The sequence below is a fragment of the Coenobita brevimanus genome, chromosome 1 (assembly GCF_032717465.1).
Source record: "Coenobita brevimanus isolate Jiangsu-jjx chromosome 1, ASM3271746v2, whole genome shotgun sequence".
NCBI classification, from domain to species: domain Eukaryota; kingdom Metazoa; phylum Arthropoda; class Malacostraca; order Decapoda; family Coenobitidae; genus Coenobita; species Coenobita brevimanus.
Window position 1 is genome coordinate 424,123 of NC_136954.1, and position 17,747 is coordinate 441,869.

At 40.0% G+C, this 17,747-nt stretch overlaps 1 pseudogene across 1 annotated transcript in view; it reads left to right on the forward strand.

Moving 5' to 3' along the window:
• The first annotated feature begins 9,682 nt into the window (after window positions 1-9,682).
• Window positions 9,683-17,747, forward strand: part of LOC145389450 (selenoprotein M-like) — a 33,686-nt pseudogene continuing 25,621 nt past the window's right edge. The window contains exon 1 of the transcript XR_013896190.1: window positions 9,683-9,821. The product of XR_013896190.1 is annotated as a selenoprotein M-like (transcript). The remainder of the gene's footprint in view (window positions 9,822-17,747) is intronic.

Below are 17,747 nucleotides of genomic sequence, written 5' to 3' on the forward strand. Positions count from 1 at the left end.
TAACACATGCACTAGACCAAACTAACACAGACTGCCACGACCTAACACAGACTGCCTCTAGACCTAACACAGACTGCCACTAGACCAAACTAACACAAACTATCACTAGACCTAACTAAATCAAATTCTGACCTGACCTTCTGGAGCTTTACCTGCGAGCAAAACCTAGGGGAATCTACACAATCTAAGTAAGAGTAAATGAATCTTAAATTGGGTAGTGGGCAGACAGTGTTTATGCAGCAGTGTAACCCAGTGAACAGAGCCGGGACCTTACTGCAGCAAAAAATTAAATCAGATTAAGCAGTTGGTATTTAGTACTACATCATCTGTTAGATTTATAAGCGTTATTGCTTAACTCAGGGTTTTCTATCAAATTTATATGCACTGAATTCTAGTGTTCTGTCTATTTGACACAAAACTAAAGTACAGTACTTATCATCTGATAATACAGCATATTCACCGACTTAAGCTTTGCAAGTCACACACACACACACACACACACACACACACACACACACACACACACACACACACACACACACACACACACACACACACAAAAAGTGAATAAAGAAACTTTATTTCTGCCAACAAGGATATATATTGTCATAAAAAAGGGCATATATTAAGAAAACGTTTGCAGCCAAACCTGACACAGTCCACACATGCTAGTTCTGTAGACTTTCTTTGATGCAAGCCTTAACTGTACCTAATGTTACACCACTAGCTTGATGGCTTGACAGTTCCTTAAGTCTCACCAACTTCCATACCTCTCTTCCTCATACGCTCATCCACCATATTTCTCCACCTTCTCCTTGGCCTATCTCGCATCCTCCCTTCTTCACATTCGCTCAGATATACCTTTTTCACCACTCTGTTGTTATCCTTCTCTCCACATGACCATACCACCTCAGTACACTCCCTTCGATTCTGGTGTCCACAGACTTCCTCACTCTGCACCTTTCACGAATCACAGTATTCTGTATCCTATCCACTCTCTGTACCCCACACACATTCCTCAGCAGTCCCATCTCCACTGCTTTTACTCTTGGCTTTTCATTTTCATGCCACACCATATTCTCACATTCATATGTTAAAGTTCGCACTAACACTCCTTCATGTAAGGCTCGCGCAGCTGCAGCACTTAAGTCTCTGTTTACTTATCCAGGCCTTCATAGCACCAGCTACTTTCCTTACTTGTGTCACTCTACTTTCAACTTCTTTTGCACATTTTCCTCTCTTTTCTGTCACTATACCCAGATATTTGAACTCTCACCAATTCCAGTCTCTCTCCATTCACTGAAACATCACACTAGGAGTCACCTTCTCTCTAAGTAACCATCACTTTATACTCTTCTACATTTACTGTCAAGACACGACGCTCACAAACATGTACAAAACTCTGCACTAGTCTACCAAGCTCTTGTCTGGTATTTGCAAGTAGCTCTGCATCATCAGCATAAAACAAATTTGAGGTATTCCATCCATCACCATACATTATCAACCCCATCCCTCTCTACATTACATGGGTATTTTCTTCTCTGATCACCTGTCCATAGGCTATATATACCGAACAACCATGGGGACATTGCACAACCTTGTCGCACGCCCACAGTGATCATGAACTATTCACTTAGATACCCATTTACCCTTACATATGCCTCACTACCATCATGAAAACATATGTGTAAAACCGATAAATCTTCACCCCTTGACGTATATAGCCAACACCACAAAACATTCGAACATCACAAAGTATTCTGTGACCTCATTATTAGGCACGAGGCTCACCTTAAAGTGTTCTTTCCATCTGCACACGTTTTCTCTCTTCTCTGCCATCAGTCAACCATAATCTTTCACTCCCCTACTACCTTCTTTATCACGTGTCTGACTCTTTTTACCTCTTTCCAGAACATTTTCTTACATTCCATCCACTTTACACTTAAAATCCTCCCAAATCCTCATCCATTCTCTTCTCACTCTCTCATATTAATCTTTTCACCTCTCTCTTCCTCTCTACATATAACTCTCTATTTCGTCTCTCAACTTCCTCCATGCCTCTGTTTCCCATCCAATCATTATATGCCTTCTTCATTTGCACCATAGCTTGTCTCACCTCATCATTCCATCATGTAGTTTCTTGCACCCTCTTTCGTCTTCTTCCCCCCCCCCCCCACACCACCTCACATGTTGCACAGATTTCTTCTGTGAATATCATGCACATCTCTTTCATCTCCCCCATGTACTCCCAGTCATATTTACTTAATCGCTCCTCCACTTGTCTCTTACCTTCTACCTTTTTTCATCCTCTTGCAACTTTTCCAGCCTCCTTGTATGGACTACTTCCTCGTGCCCTTCTCTCCTACTATTCATCCATAGCATTTGTACCTTGACTTTCATCACCACCAAGTCAGAAAGTCCACTCTCTCATCCTCTGCATGCTCTTGCATCCAGCACATACCTTCACATTCTCTCATCCAAACAACCATAATCGATCATTGCTTTCCGTTCAATCAGTTCACCACCAATCCTTCTCATCACTCGCCACGTATACCTGCAGATCGTTTTATGCCTAAAGAAGATACTGACTATTACAAACCCCCTCCCTGCGCAAATGTCCACTAGAGCACTACCATTCTCATCCACTTCTGCAGGCACGCCTCACTAACCAACTATTCCATCCATCTTCACATACTCAATTTTTCCATTCATACCTCTCTTCTCCACTCAAATATTTGTCCAGAACTCTTCGTTCACTCTGCTTTGACGGTTTTCCGTAGGCACATATACACACACAGTCGCCCATGCTTGTATTCCTGATCATAAACTTTAACATAAACCAAGTAAAATTTCTTACATTACCATAAATAAACTAAATCCTCTTAGGGAAACGAAATAGTTCCATCGTCTCTCTCTCTCTCTCTAGCGACGACAGCCCATAATCTGTCTGTCTGGGTACACATCCTTCTTATGTGATGCTCTCCATGAATGAGTTTCGTGTTTCAAAAGCCTCCCTGGCAGCATTTATTGCTCCTCATCCTTGACAAAGCATGACTACATTTATCGTCATCCTGAGAAGTAAAATTATTGGGATAAGATTCTTGTACAAATAATCTAAGGAAATTATGAAGTACACCTCTTGCTTTGACAGTTTTCTCTGTCGGTTGTAGTTCTCTCCAACGAAGAGAGTATGTTTTCACCCCTATTTGTTTGTTTGTTTGTTTGTCTTAGCAGGATTAATAAAAAACTAAAAGAGAGATTTGGACCAAATTTGGTGGGTAGATAGTCCGTGTCCCAGGGAACAATTGATTAACTTTTGGGGCCGATCCGGATCGTATCACAGACTCTGGATCCGGAAAGCATTTTTTGGTGAAACCTTGATCAGTGATGAGAAAACCTAACCCATAATGAAGAGTGGTTTGGAATTTTCGTTGCCCTTGTTGGAGAAATGCGCTCCAGTGAATGCCCCTCTACTTTACACTGGAATGGGCGTTAGAATACCTGCCATTGTGAAGCGTAGATTCCAAACGCGTTCTCAGGTACCCCTATCTAGAAAGCCTGTAACTGAAGATACGTACGCTGTGCCCGGTTCAAGTTTTCTCTTGGAAATGGGAGCATCAAATACCACTTCAAAGGAAATGCATCGTCGCTAATTTTGACGTGCACCACAGTGGTATTTATTAGTGTCTTGTCTAGCGGAACACCTAGGGTGTTATCCATGAGCCGCTTACTCATTACACTGTTGTTGAATATGCTGCCATCACTTTTTTTTTTTTTTCTCATACAAACCTGTGTCGGTGATGGTGAATTTGTAGCTTGCATCCACTAAGACTAGAATAGCAACTGAGAATTGCTTCTTACAATTGAAAAACTGTAAACCTGAGTGTGGAGGTGCCCTGATATTTATACGTTTGCTATCAAGTGCACAAATATAATTAGGGAAATGCCATTTCACTCAGAAATTCTTCTCAGTGTTGATCCATGTGCTGAGATCGGGCTCAGACATGGAAAGAGACTGCATGTTTTTCCATGCAGCGTCACACACGAATTGCGAGGCCGTTGAACATCCCCATTTATTAACTGCAGCCAGTCGTACGAATTGTCTTACCTGGTGACAAATGCCTGAAATATTAGGAACGAAAACGATTATTTACAGAAAAGTATACTTATTGTTGTTGTTAGTTATTTTATGCTGGGTTCTTTTTATCTCTATATTTATTTATTTTTCATTATCTGAAGCCAAGGTCATCCGATGAATGGAGAAAGCTCTGGGACTGCTTTTGTCAAGTACTTGCTCGCAAAGGGCATCAAGTGGCCAGGCAGCTACGATCAGCAATGCTTGACGCTATGAGAAGGAAGTGGAATGTGTAATTCTATTTATGGTTCCAAGGGAGCAAGTTAATTTCACCTTACCGTTAAATTTGGCAGAGTGTGCGGAGAAATAATATAAAAAAATAATAATTATCTTATATATTAATAACGAATCTACTAATTTCGCTAAAATTGTAACACCCAAATACGAATGTATCCAGAACGATTAGTTCTAAAACGCCAGGTAAGGTCATAGAACTGAGAACACTCGTACGGCGTTAACCTTAACACAACCTCTGAGGTCGAATATTTAGTGGAAAGAAAACATTATTAAAAAAAAAAAAAAAAAAAAGGTTCCTTCTCCCGTTTATATTTCAGTACAGGAAATATAGGTCTCACTATACTTTAATATCTTTCAGGACGAGTAGATGCATCGAGGCCATGGAGAAGATGATAACGATACTTTATCAGTATGTGAAGTAACTGCAAATCAGCGACCGAAATGCAGACTCATATGACTGCATCTACAGAAGCGGATGAAGTAGATAAATGTAGGGCTCATAAAGTAAAACGAAAGTCGAGGCCTCCCACCAAGGTAATCACTTCAAGAAGCGAGAAAACGCCACACAGAAAGATGAATTAGATCATTTCTTTATCAGCGCATGCAAGTCCACTAGAAAGCTGTCTCGCTGGCTTCAAAACGGTGAAGAAAGACATTCTAGACATCATGGGGGGGGGGGGTACAGGAGCAGGAAGAATTTGAAATGTTCGGACACACGGTATCCCAAGTATTTTACACACCCTCCTTAGGACCTTACACACCCTCCTCAGGACTTTATACGCTCTCCTTAGGAGCTTACATTCCCTCCCCAGTACCTTACATGTTCTCCCCAGCACCATGTACACCCACCCCATTATCTTAAACACGCTCTCCGGTACCATTTTCATATGGAGATACACATTAACTTGTTCCTACTTAAATAAGCTTTTCCAGCAAGTGCATTTTTACCCGCCCCCGCCTCGGAGGGGGTCCGGGAAGGTACTGTTTTCGCTTGGTTTGTCTGTTTGTTTCTTTGTCTGTATGTCTCTCTGCCTGCCCATTAACAACTTTACGCGAAAACTACTGTCTGCCTGTCTATTGACAACTTTACGTGAAAACTACTGTCTGCCTGTCTATTAACAACTTTACGCGAAAACTACTAAAATTGCAGGGATGATGGACTATGACCTTCTGATCAGCTAAATAACTTTTGGGCCAACTTGGGCCAAGGCCCAAGCTGTAGGCCCCAAAAATGTAAGAAAAAAAAATCGTTTTTCGTTATAATTTCTTTCAGATTCTTGATATCGACATGAAACCAAAACCTAAAGGTGCATCTTTCAAATCTGCATCCTATAACATGCCTCATTACATCAGGGGGGTCGCCCCCCAGTTAGTTGGAGGGAGGGTGAATGTCAGGTGGGTCTGGCCTAAACTTTCAGATGGGCATAAAATCGTCACTTTTCTCCCGATTAACTCCAAATTTGATATGTGACACTTTTGACTATATATCCTCTTGTGTTTATACGTCAGCACTAAAATGCCTTCCGGCGACGGGTTTGGTGTGCCTTGGCACCGCTTCTTGTTGTGATTTAATTTGCCTTAAGGTAATGGTCAGGTTTTCCTTTTGTAGCTAATGGATTGCCTGTAGTTTGTATCTTGTTTCCGAATGCCTCGTTCAATCATTGACAAGACTTCACTGAAATGAGTGGGAGACAGTCTAAAATATTGTCTGAAAATTTCCTCGTCACCTGAAAGTTCTTGAATAAGGTGATGGAATTCTCCCAAATGGTCCTTTCACATTTGTCACGTGTACCTATTTCTTTTTCATTTTCTTGGAAATGGCTTAGGGTGAGCAATAATAGCTCCTCTTCTTCCTTATAGAACCACTCGGTACTGTCTTTCATGGCTCCAGTGATTCAAATGATAGCAATATCCGCGACGTAACTCGCTGACATCGCTTCCGGTGTGAAAAGTCACATAATTTATTTAGCATCGCACACGTGCGTCCGCATCGTAGCCAGGCATTGCATCCAGTGTGAGGCGGCCTTAAAAATAGTCAAAATAGGCAACCAATTTTCTTCAAATGAGATCCAGACTGGAATGGCCTCATTTGTAGTACCTTGTTTGTATTAATGTGTTCAACCAGGCACGGATTTGGCGGGGAGGGCGTGTCCTTCTCAGTATTCCAATGTTGCTTTTAATAAATGAACGATGTTGTGTACCGAATTATGCATCATTAATATCTCGGTGCACTTGCATTTTCTGTATTATTGTGTTCTTATGATTCATACCAGTAAAATAAAACGCATTTTCATTTTTTATTTGCTTTGTTCCATCAATGTCAATTTCTGTTGGAAATCTTCATTGGCCATGTCCTCTTTTTCTGCGTCATCCGTGTTTTTAATGCGGAGGAAAATTTCTTCTCCAGTGACATCAAGTGTACCCAGTCCCACATTAATGGTTTAATTCAGGTTGGTATGGAATTGTTCATACAGGTCACTAAAAGATTAGACTTCTCAAAACAGTTTGATAGCATTTGCGCCAGAGCAGCGGCCCAAAAGTAATTAGCACATAACTTTTACTTAAAAAATAAAAAATCTGAATCGCCTAGTCAGTTTATGATTGCTAGAAACCATGCAAAAGCAGTAATAACTCTCTAAATCAAATTTTCTTAACAACCAAACATCTAAATTAGCAAACAGTCCTAATGACAAAATATTCTGGTCAGTTCTCGGTTTTTTCAATAATAACTTCAACAAGTCATCACCCATCCCCCCACTAAAATCTTCAGATGGTAACATTAATGACCCGCTTGGTAAAGCGAACATCCTTGCCAATACATTTGCTAGTAATTCTACTTTAGAGGAAGTCAGTCAGAACGTCCCTGCACTAGAACTTGACTTTCAAGTATTTGCTCCACATAGGTACATACTACATATGAAAAATCCCTTCTAGACAATTTACCAACCGACAAAGCTCCAGGTTCTGATGGGAGTCCTCCAATTGTTTTGAAAAAGTGTTCTCCCAAACTTTCTCCCATAAAGCTAAATTATTCAGACTATGCATACGTACTTCTTCATTCCCTATTTCTCAGAAAAAAGCCAATATCCACTCAGTTCCGAAGAAAGGAAACTCCTTTGACCCCTCTCATTACAGACCAATAGCTATCACGTCATCTCTTGGTAAAGTATTTGAGACTATAATTAATAAGCAAACATCCTGAATCCAACAACTTAATTAGTGACAGGTAGTATGGTTTTCGTCGAGAAAGAGCCACTATTGATATACTAAATCTCCTGACTCATACCATCCATCAGTCAATTGACTAACATGAAGAAACTCATGCTGTAGCCCTTGATATTTCTAAAGCTTTTGACGGAGTGTGGCACCGTTCCTTGCTATCCAAACTCCCTAACGTCCTTTTTTTCCTCCAGTTTCTCCATATCTCAGCGACAGAAAGATAAGAGTTACAGTGGATGATGTATATTCCAATTTCCATTCGATTAATGCTGGCGTGCCACAAGAATCTAACTTCAACCCTATTACTAATTGATATTAATGATCTCTTATCCGTCACTCATTATCCCATCCCTTCATAGGAAGATGACACATCACTTCACAGTTCATTGACACTTAAACACCCATTCACAGAGTTCAGTATCTTTAACTCACAACTCACTACAGCAATCTCCATAAATCAAGACTTATCTAAGATCACAAAATGGGGACAAAATAACATTGTCTCATTTGATGCTGTAAAACCAAATATAAACACTTTACTAATAGACAGATCTTATCGAATTCCAATATTACCTTCAGTGCTACTAATATTCCTATCTCTAAACGTATTGAAATTCTCGGTGTTTCACTTAACAATGCCCTCTGCTGGACCGCTCATGTTAGATCACTTGCTAAAACCGTCTCAAAGAAACTTGGAATATTGTATAGAGTCTGTAACTTTTTCACTGACGAGCAGCTAGCCATAATTTATAAGTCATGTGCACTCTCAGCTGGAATATTGCTCTCCCTTGTGGAATGGATATGGAGAAGTTGCACAAACAAGCAGACAAAATTCAGAATAAAGCTGTTAGAATGATTAATAGCCCTATTATTACATAATTATGAACTATCTTCTCTACAAGTTAGGAATGTTGCCTCTCTTGCATTATTTTAGATACCTTTATGGCAAATGCTCAGACGAACTTGCATCCATTGTGCCACATTTCCTTGCCTTCCCACGCGCTTCATGGGCATCTGGTAGCGCTGATGACTGGACTGTCACACTGCCATATTGCAGAACTTACACCTATCAGAATTCTTTTATTCCCCGAACTGCATCTCTTTGGAAGTCGCTTCCCCAGAGTGGTTCTCCACCACTCTTCAACCTGCGGGTGTTCAAGTCCAACTGTTACAGACTTTTTATGAATGGAGGACACCAGTAATCTGACGTATGGATTATTTATTTTATTTGTTTTTCTTTCCTGTTCTGCGAAAAAAAAAAAAAAACCTGGAAGCTGTGGATGCGAGGAGCGCCTACAAGGTGCGGCGGCCGCTACACTATGACCACTTCCATATGATGCTCTATTTCGTTTGAACTCCAAAATATTACGATCATGAAACAAGGAAATGAATGCGAAACAAAGTTTTGCATTCTAGATGAATTCGTGATTTCTGAGATTTAGGAAAAAAAAAATCTAACTTGTTCTTTCTGCTTAAGCAGCTAACACCTTTTCAAATTAAGCAGCACATGTTGTCGGAAGATGTGTTCGATTCTGCCGCCGTGTTCCCTTCCTGACACGTGTAAAAACTTTAATCCGACACGATGCAGCGACTTCAGTGCCATCTATAGCGCTGAGAAGAAAGTGGTGCATTGTGTCACTGAATGAGATACAGTACCCGGCAATATTTCTTTCTTAGTACATGGTATTGATATAATTCATACGAAAATAATAAACAGTTTCAAGAAAAAAAAAAAAAAAGCCCAGTAAATAGGTGGTTTCATAGTGGAACGCGAGGGAGAGTAAATGTAACTGACGTGAGCGTGCCGTGGTTTAGTCAGGTATCGTTGCTGTATTTATAAAGATTTTATATGTTTTTAGTACAGACAAATTTCCATAGCAGTTACCTAATATCAGTGAACAGTCTTTCTTATCTGGTTACTCTAATATTCATTACAGCTTGGGAAAAAATAAGTCAGAGTAAGGTAAACGAATATAAAAATAATCATATGCACAACTTAAGCCAAGGAAAGTTTATGAATACGTTCCCAGGTGCTGTTTAGGGAGAGACAGGTGATGCGGAGGTTAGGCGGCGGGGAGTGAAGCAGTGAGCGTGGCAGAGCGGGAACAGTTGATTTGCCACCACCATGGCCAGCGGAATGCTACGCTTGGCTGTCATTTTGGGTGCTCTTGTGCTGTCGCCTGCGGAGGAAGACGTCAAGGATACTGATGTTGTAGGGGCTAGGGTTGAGGTAAGGATTGTATATAAATACCACTTAACATTATTGGCAGCTGTTAAAACTTCACCCTACAAATGTTTCATTGTTTTACGAGTGCAGCTGTTCTTATGCATTGGTATTGTCATCATTCGCATGTTAAATACAGGTACGACTGCCACTGACAAAATTTTCAGTGTATAGTTTTCAGCTTTATCTTTTTGATAACTCAGCATTTTGATCGAAAAGGTTAGCCAGTATAAATGCTTGGGTGCGTTTGACAGTGAAATTGTTGGGTTATATTTAATAGATGACACAGTTGTAGTTCAGCGATTTTGAAACATTATCGGTTTATATGTTAATGTTTATTTTCTATTACACCTGCGTTGGAAATGACTCCCGAGGATATTAATGACCATAAAAGTCAAAATGCTTCAACTGAAGCTAAAAAAAAAATATTTTCTAAAGATTAATAGGGATAACGTTAGATCACTATATATATGAATTTCTCTCCAGAATTTTGAATTGTTCCCTTTGTACTGCGCACTTAAACTCTGAGTCATTACTTTAATGAACTGTATTGTAAAAAATGGCACTTTCCTTTGGTAGCTTGCCTGAGCCTATACTGTGACGACTATTTTTTCGGAACTTTTCACAGTAACTCCATCTATTTGAGTGGCCGAGAGTATCATAATTAAAATGTTTCAGTTTGTCATTACGTGGAATTCCGTCTGCTAGTGTGGAAAAATAAATGAGCGATGGACATGACGTGAACGAAGCGGACATCAATCCACACCAGTGTGTAAAATATTTCCACACTAAATCGTTTTTTTTTTTTTTTTAAGTAAAGTCATTAATATGTAATGTTATTGGAGTACTAGTTAAACCGCTGAATATGCAGAGTTCATTTATAATAATGTCTTTAAAAAAAAGTAGAATGCCTTCTAGATGCACCCACCTGGCGGTATCATCATTACAGAAAGTTATTGACCCAATTAGTTTCAAGGCACATGACACCTACTAACATTCCAGACACTGAAATGTTAAGAAACTTCAAAGACATTTATGTTAATCGTATACAGTTGATCTTGGTTATTTATGAGCATTTGCTGATGTTTAACTGCCTTAACTATTTAACGTCCCGACACTTAAATCAAAATAGGTCTGCCTTAATAATTGATACCATCTGTTGCACTGTTCATATTTAATACATATTAGAGGTTTGTTATACCAACATCACGTTGTCATTCAGGCCGGATACTCTAACGCAGTTGCGGTCCTGGGGCCGGATGCACTAACGCGCTTGCGGTCCCGTAACTCGCTACGGGCGGGGGAAAAGGGAGCGGCGACGAACACTTTCGGAGACCTTACGGGAGCCGGTGTTACGATCGCCGTTAAAGGTGGGCCCGAGCGCCCTTAACGTCTCCCGTATCTTTCAGCCACCCGAAAATAAATTGAATTAAGCACTCTCGTGTGAACGAATTGTTTAACTATACTGGGTAGTTAATAGAGGTGCTGTACAACAATATAGTGTGCTGATTTGTACATTAGTGTAAATTAGTGGTTTCAGTATTAGTGTTCATTAGTGTTCTATTGTATTATATGCTCATCAGTGTTGTGTAGTACTATAAATTAGTGTTTTACAGTATGAACCTATGCTTTAGGTTGGTAGAAAATTATAGTGTGCTTCAATGTAGTCAGTAATAAAGTACAGCAATGTTAGTGAGAAATAGTGTAAGGTGTAGTGCTGTAGAGTAGTATAATATGTTCTGTTGTGCAGTAGTGTACACCGTCAGGACATGATCCTCTAGGAGAATAGCCTAATAGGTCAAGCACCTAGAACAAAATCCCCTTTCTAATATAGTTTCAAGATAGGTTAATTTAAAATCAAGATTAAGTTATTTTTGACTAGGTTAATTTTTGTTAGGTTAGGTTTGTTTATTTTGTGGATTGGATTATTGTAAGGTTAGCTTAGTTTAATTTGGCCTCATGTAAGGTTAGGTTAGCACTGGGTTAGGTTAGGTTAATTTAAGAATTAGGTTAGGTTAGGTTAAATGTTGGTTAGATTAGGTTTATTTTTGTTAGGTAAGATTTGTTTATTTTTGGATTGAGTAATGATTAGGTTAGGCTGTTTTAAGGTTAGGTGAGATTAGGTTAGTTTAAGAATTGGGTTAAGCTTTGGTTACTTTTAGCTTAAACTTATTATTTTAAATTTAGGTTATTTAAGTTAGGGTAGTTTATTACTGGACTGGGGTGGGTTAAAATTAGTTTAATTTATTAGGCAAGTTTAGGGTTATGTTGAGTTAGCATATTATAGTTGGATGAAGAGGGCAAGGGGAATTTTGACATTTCAAGAGGGCAATTAATTTAAAAAACAAAACGGTCATAAAAGCCTGTTATGTTGGTTATATTTGATGGTTTTGATGGTTTTTGGTTTTTGCTTTGTGCCTTCTAAGAGTAAGGACAAAATTTGGATCCTCACATAACTGTTATGGCCACATAAAAGTACAAAATCGTAATATAAACCGAATATACCAAAAATTTCACTAAAACCACTAAATTCCATGCATAAAAATATAAGATTAACTCGATTATATATTTATTCAAAAACTTCCAAGGAGGGATAGAATCCTCTCTTCGGAGTTAGAAAGGAATTATTCAGTATATTCTGGCAAAAGTGAGGAATGACTGAGAACAGTATATATGTGAATCTCAGACCAAGGTTAAGGCTAGATAAATTTAGCTTGTTAGGTCAGATTATTATTATTATTATTATTATCATTATTATTATTATTATTTTTGCTGGCTTAGGTTAGCTTGTTCTATGTGGCTCTTATGTTTGTTCAGCTAAGTTCTGTTAGGTTAGGTTATTAGTTAGGTATGGTTATGTTGTTAGTTAAGGTTATGTTGTTAGTTAAGGTTATGTTGTTAGTTAAGGTTATGTTGTTAGTTAAGGTTATGTTGTTAGGTAAGGTCAAGTTGTTTGGTTAAGGTTTGGTTAGGTTAGGCTGGTTGGCTTAGCATAGGCTGTTCAGTTACCTTAGGGCAGGTTACTTTAGGTTGTTAGGCCAGGATAGCAAATAATAATAATAATAATAAAATAAAATGAAAAACTACACAAATTAATTTTGTTTGCTAGAGCTTTTATCCCAGGGTGCTTTTTATAGGTTGCTTTTGTTCGACATAAAATGTCAGGTACAGTACTGTACAGTGCACAGCAGTGTCAGTTTAGTTTTGCACAACGCACATTACTGTCGTAATAGTGTTGTACAGCTGAAATGTTAAATATTAAGAGCAATTTAGTCTGTACAGTATACTGAAGGTAATATACTCGTACATTATTGTCTGATAGTAATGTACAGTACTGCTGCACAACATGCAGCAGTAGTTATGCTGGTAATATTGTGAGTAATGCTTTCTGCTCACTACACTTCCCAAACTGACAAACACTTCATATATTTCATTCAAGCATGTCCTCGGTTTTGTTTTTGAGTTCTTCTCGGCCGAGAGTCAGTGTCACCAAACACGATGATTGGCTGAAGCGTCTAGGCAGAGAAGCATCCTGCGTTGTGATTGGCCAAAGCGACCATCAGCTGAGCGGGGAAAAATTCCCCCCAACACAGCGAGTTTTTCCCCGCCCTTAGCGTAACGGCTTCATTCCCGTCAGAAATTACACTATTTGAGGTGCTCTTCTTAAACTCCCTAGAAATCTGGGGAGGGGGGGGGGGACCAGTGGATGGAAGAGAACGGGGGGAAAGTGGTAATTTCCGACGGATATAGAGCTAAAAATTGCATGAATCAAACCAAAATCAAGGGAAAACGAATTACTAACATAATTTTGTCTCCCCTCCCCCATTCTCTCTCTCTCTCTCTCTCTCTCTCTCTCTCCAGTAGGTGGAAATATGGAAATTTTATGAAAAACGGGTGGATAACAACCATCCGTTTTAGGCATTAACCTACACTGACCTTGCTTTACCTTTGACTCGAGCAATTCAAGCCAAACCAGAACCAATTAATACCTTCAAGGTCAGAGTTGTCGTCTTCCTCTGTTTTTAATAATAATAATAATAATAATAATAATAACAATAATAGTAATAATAATAGTGGTAGCAAGAAGCGACTTAAAATACTTGTAATTAAGGTCTCGGGCAGCACTGACAGGTAAACGTTATCAACAATGCATATGATACGTAAGTTGGCCTTTTCGGGATTCTTGTTTGTTACCAAGAATGCCAGTGATTTTACAAACTTAAAAAGAAAAAAAATCCTTTCTTTTGGTTAAATAATCAAATCCCTCAAAACAGAGATTCTACTGTAGGTACATTTTGCATGCATCATTTCCGTATCTGATGAAGAACTTTCCCCCTGTTTATTCACGCCAGTATCCAACTTGTTTTTAACATGTGCATTATTGAATTAGATTATTAAATGTATAATGGTTTGGACAGGTAGTGAGAAAGAATGAGGACTGTGTGGTTAGAACAGTGATGGGCATGGAAGTGGAGGGTAGACGGAGAAAGGCTCGCCCGAGGAGATGATGGATGAACTGTTTGCAGCGAGATATGAGAGAGAAGTATATAGCAGGGGATGTATTTGGACATGGAGTAGAATAGAGACGACTAGTCAGAAACAGCGACCTCATACTAACATGGGCAAGGCTGTGGAGGAAGAGGAAGAAGAAGCATTATTAAATTCCGTAGCTTCATATTTAGAGACTTTTTCATTTTTTTCTATTCTTCAGAATGTTTCTTCTACATATGATAGTTCATTCTTTACACGGTACACGAAAAACTTCCAGCTTAGGCTCTCCTTGTCAACCGCCTCCCCCAACCCATTACCAACTCGCAGTCATACAGAGGTAGTTGTCACTACTTCTGTTCCAGTTACATTATGCGAGAACATTTTGCGACATTGAGTTTTTTAGAACAATCTTTTATCTGGTTAACTGCTATGGACTTTTTGCTTGCTCAAAGGATGAAGTAGGGATGGTGTTTAAGTCAGTGAAAATAAAGAACGAAGTTCAGAGGGTGAAGTGCTTGAAAGGGTAGAACAGGGAAGAAAGTTTGTTGGTTCTTTGGAAACAGTGATAAGGAGCAGAGAAGTGAGCATGGAAGTAAAAAAGTCACTGCATGACAGTATTGTGATACCAACCCTAACGTATGGAAGTGAAGCTTGGACGTTGTTGGAAGGACAAGAGTCAACAGTGAGAGCAGTGGAAATGAGTTATCTGAGAGGAGCATGTAGAGTTACATGGAGATACAGACTGACAAATGAGGAAGTGAAGGAGTGCTGTGGTGTGGATGTGGATGTGACAGAAAGCGTTAGGATAAATACACTGAGGTGGTTTGGCCGTGTGGCGAGGATGAGCGAGAGTCTAACGAGGAAAGTGTATGCGAGTAAGGTGGAGGGGGGGAGAGAGGGAGGCCGAGGATGAGATTTAGGGATGGAGTGGAGAAGTATATGAGAGAGGGGTGTGTGAGCTGGGAGCAAGGCAGTGAAGTGGCACTGGACAGGGCGACATGGAGCCGATTTACTTGTGGCCATCCCTTACGGGATTGAGGCGTCAGGCAATATATAGAGATACAAAGTCTTACAGATGTTATCATTCTCTTCTTGCAAATACTCCTCCAAACATATCCTAACAGCTCAAGATAAAACCCTAGGAGTACACCCTGTCTAGGGTTCCTGACTGTTGCTGGATAAAAGGTTTCGTTAGTAATTGTTCTAGGAAAAAAAAAAAAACTTTATCGCAGTCTCTCTTTTGAATGTCAGTAGTGCTAACCAAGTGTGTTAATCTCTGGTCGCACGCTAACTCCACAGGGAAATGGACAATCTCCTCTGCTCTGTTTAAGTCTGTAAAGAAGTAGCCAGGGAGGGGGGCCGGCAGGAAGGCAGGTATGCAGGTAGGCAGGGAGGAAGGTAGGTAAGCGGGGAGATCAGTAGGTAGGGATGTACGGTTGGTAGGAAGTTAAATAGGCAGAGATTGGAAGTTGGATAGGCACGTAGGTATACAGGGAGGTGGATTGGGTAGGGAGGTAGGTAAAGATGTAAGTAGGTAGGGAATTAGGTAGGCAGGCAGGACAGTGGCGCTGAGAGGAGTATAGAGAGATATAGCGAAGGAGATAGGTAGGCAGAGAGGTACAACAGATAAAAAAGTAAGAAGGAAGGGAGGTAGAGAAGTAAGGAAAAGATACGAGAAAGTTCATCCTTTATATTCGTAAGGAACAATTCTCAGCCTAATACCTTCGGTTAAAGAATCACATTAACAGTGGCCGCAAAACCTGACAACATAACATCACAAAGAAGCCTCTAAACAAGGCAACGAATTATTCCGGGCTTCGCCTGAAGGGCCTTACGCGTAGCATTATGCAACAAATATAAGTTGGCTGTTTTCCGTGATGGCAATTTGATATTCTGTATTTTGTCATTTGGTTTTGATACTGGAAAAATTGCTTGATTTTTTTTTTTTTTTTTATGTCGCCAGTGATGGTCAAGGTATTATTAATTTTCAGGTAGACACGGAAATCCTTGGAAAGTCATTTTTTTTCCCTTATTGTTTTTGTATTAATGTCATTTTGGTGCATATATAAAGGTTTTGTATTTTAGCGTAATTAACACTTTCTTCTTTCAGTTTCGATGTTTAGGAGACGAGTCTTTGATTTCAGTATTATTATACCTAATTACGTACACTGTACTTTTGGCAACACGTGAATCTGGTACAGTATAACAGTGTAACTTAGATTTGGCTGTTGGTACACCTGGAACCTGTGACGTTGTCACACGTTTGTTGTGTCTAGGAGGATGAATGTATCGGTTGCTAGTTACTAATTAAAACTGACACACACACACACACACACACACACACACACACACACACACACGCACAGAGAGAGAGAGAGAGAGAGAGAGAGAGAGAGAGAGAGAGAGACTTTCGTACGGGTGTTTTCCATTACTATCATACCTCTTTTCCTTGATAAGTAACTTCGGCTGCAATATTAATCAAATGATATTAAGAGAATTCCTTATCATAAACTGATTTAGTGGGTGCTCACTCACCATAAAATCACTCTTGTCTTGCGTTGCCAGATGCTGAAGAAACACTTTTCATCCCGCCTTCACAAAACAAGATCCTTTCCTTCCCTTTCTGTCAACTCTTCCATTGCTGGAAACTCACTGTCATCTTCCCCCTCCCCACTCCCTTTCGAGGACCCCTTACTCCTCTCACCCTCCTCTTCTTCCTCTCAACACCCAGTTCCTCTCCTCCTCCCCCCGCCCACCCCACTCTTCCAACTAAGGGCGATGGAGGTCCCAGAATCTGCCGAATCTACCCTCCTTACATATTAAACCCATAGTGGTTATCTGCTTCAATGACGCTACTGCGATTGATAAGCCATTCTTAGTGACATATATCCCCCCCTCTCTGTCTGTCTGTCTGTCTCTGTCTCTGTCTGTCTGTCTGTCTGTCTGTCTGTCTCTCTCTCTCTCTCTCTCTCTCTCTCTCTCAGCCCACCGCTATGTGTCGCCAGTCCTCAGTGCCACAGGGCGCTCCGAGGGGAGGTGGGGATAGCAGGGGAGTCACTAAGCACTAAGTCGCAGTCTCTATGATAGCTATTTGTTTATATGTAATAATAATCAGATGGATAAATTGTGTAATATGACTCATGACTTTAAGTAGTTTTGACTACAAGGGGACTTTACGGACTGGCGAGTTCGATACAGCTTTAATTAACGCCTCACTGCTTGAGGGCTTCTGTCACTGAATAACATCATGAGGTTAGAAAAAGTAAATATTAATGGCGTCATAGGTCAGAATGGATTTGCAAAACTTTTAACGCGACGACCATATGAGAAGTGACTGCTTAAGCCTATGTCCCACTGTCAGGAACTTTCCCGCGACACGCCACGATCTTCACGTCCTCGTGTGTCGCCGCATGTCGTCATGACTCATGCGTAACGTGGCGT